The sequence below is a fragment of the Berghia stephanieae genome, chromosome 12, assembly GCF_034508935.2.
Source record: "Berghia stephanieae isolate SIO BIC M18660-M18661 chromosome 12, UCSD_Bste_1.3, whole genome shotgun sequence".
NCBI lineage: Eukaryota > Metazoa > Mollusca > Gastropoda > Nudibranchia > Aeolidiidae > Berghia > Berghia stephanieae.
Genome location: NC_088371.1, coordinates 6,206,812 through 6,209,051, shown reverse-complemented (window position 1 = coordinate 6,209,051; position 2,240 = coordinate 6,206,812). Strand labels below are relative to the sequence as shown.

General features: G+C 37.6%; 1 protein-coding gene across 1 annotated transcript in view; it reads left to right on the top strand.

Moving 5' to 3' along the window:
* Positions 1 to 1,349: 1,349 nt before the first annotated feature.
* Positions 1,350 to 2,240, top strand: part of LOC144958097 (uncharacterized) — a 49,427-nt gene continuing 48,536 nt past the window's right edge. Inside the window, exon 1 of the mRNA XM_078889740.1 lies at positions 1,350 to 1,505. The gene's annotated coding sequence lies outside the window, so the exon portion shown is untranslated. The remainder of the gene's footprint in view (positions 1,506 to 2,240) is intronic.

The window sequence follows — 2,240 nt, the reverse complement described above, 5'->3', positions numbered from 1 at the left end:
GTGCCAGAAGACAATCGAGAATAAAGAATTATTTCGCGGCGATGATGGGGTTTGAACTCGCGACCTTATTGGTACGACAACTCCGCCTGGTCGGTGAGAGCGTGACTCTACCGTATGAGCTATCCACGGTCCCAAAAAAGATCGTCTCTAACTCAGGTCAATCTTAGAGCTCTCTCTCTCCTCTCTCTCTCTCTCTCTCTCTCTCTCTCTCTCTCTCTCTCTCTCTCACCGACTACTGGAGATCGCGGGTCCAGCACACACAACATCCGCGAAGTTTGTTGGCCAGCAATTAACCTTGATAGCCAATATTCTCAACACAAATATATAACAAAGAAACAATTGAGACATTGAGTATGCTCCGGTATTTGGGGTGAATTTTTAATTCAGAAAAGTGAGTGGAGCATGCACTTTATGTTGGTAACAATACGAGATGAAGTGAGTAGGAAAGTCCAGAAGACTATAGAAAATACATTTTTTTTTTGCGGCGGTGATGGGGTTTGAACCCGCGACCTTATTGGTACGACAACTCAGCCTGACCGGTGAGAGCGTGACTCTACCGTGTGAGATATCCACGATCCCAAAAAAAGATATGATCACCGCCGCAAAAAAAATAAAATTATTCTCTATTGTCTTCTGGCACTTTCCTACTCACTAATCTCTTGTTGTTACCAACATAAAGTGCCTGCTCCACTCACTTTTTAAAATTATAAATAAAGTCCATCTTGTCTTATCTTATCCTATAGATAGAATGCGCTTGGCCAAGGAGTTCACAACATTGCCATCCGGAAGTATAACGGACCAACACACAAACTCTGTGTAACCATGAACTTTTATAGTCTGGTTAATACAGTTTAGTGAGAACAACTCACAAACGCGGATGGCAAAAACAATAACAAAGGCCTGAGTGACGTCATCTGCATACTATCTATACTGGAAATTGAATGTACTGTCACAAATATGACAATGGGGATTATTGTCACATCTTTATAGTGGTGAATTTATACCATTTCTTACTTTGCAAAAAAAAAAAAAAAACAACAACAAAACCCCCCCCCCCAAAAAAAAAAAAAACAACCTCAAAGCTCATATTTAATTTCTGATCATTTTTATTCTAATGTTTCTTATAAGGGTCAAAGCGACGTTCACAGATTTTCAGGTCTGACATCCGGACGCCATGATAGGCCTCGTTTAACATTGTCATTGTTGTAATGGACAATAATTTTGCGTCACTTTTCAAGAGTTCCATTAACAACAATGAGCCCATAATGAATTTGAGTTATCAGGCCTGAAAATAAGTGCACGTCGGGTTAAATTTAACCCGACATATCTAATACTATTTTGAAACGGCTAGTCACAATTCGGTTCGGCTGAGTCACCGGTCGTATCTGTCGATAAAAACCTGCCTGAGATGCGGTCATTTCGGTCATGATGATTACATAGCACATCAGATGGGCTGGATTTCCTATGGAATTCAACACCGCTGCTTCTTCAACGTGTGTACGTCGGTAGGTACTTCGTTACTTTCAAAGTGACAATTTAATTAGGCAACTGACACTGGTGTAAAATCAATAATATTATATTATATGAAAAGGCGTTTAAAGTCTCTCTCTCTCTCTCTCTCTCTCTCTCTCTCTCTCTCTCTCTCTCTCTATATATATATATATATATATATATATATATATATATATATATATATATAATGGCATATAAAGAAATAAAGAAAAATATAAACAATAGAGAAAAAAATCCCCCCCCCCCCCCAAAAAAAAAAAAAAAACATAAATAAATGAGAATGCCTGCCTGCCTCGACTGGGGATCAAACTTCAAATGGTAATTTGGAAGTCTGAGGTTCAATCCCCCATGCAAGGCAGGCTTAATTTTTGGGGGTATTTTTGTTGTTGTTTTTTTTTTTTTTGTTCCTTTTCTTTTTCTATATATGCTTTGTTTGACACTGTATTATGTAGACATTATAATAAGAAACAAAGGAGAAAGGCACCGTTCTAATATAAACATCTGGACAAGTGTGTACGAAAGGTGTCAGACAAAGCAAGAAAGAAAAATACAAAAGAAAAAAAAAGAAAAAAAGAAAAAAAAGAAAGAAAAACAAAAAACAAACAACCCCCCCCCCAAAAAAAAAAAAACAACAACAAAACAAAAAACAAAAACAAAAACAAAACAAAACATCCCAAACAATCAGCCAAGGTTCAATCTCCATTCGAGGTCGGCTGATTTTTTGGGAT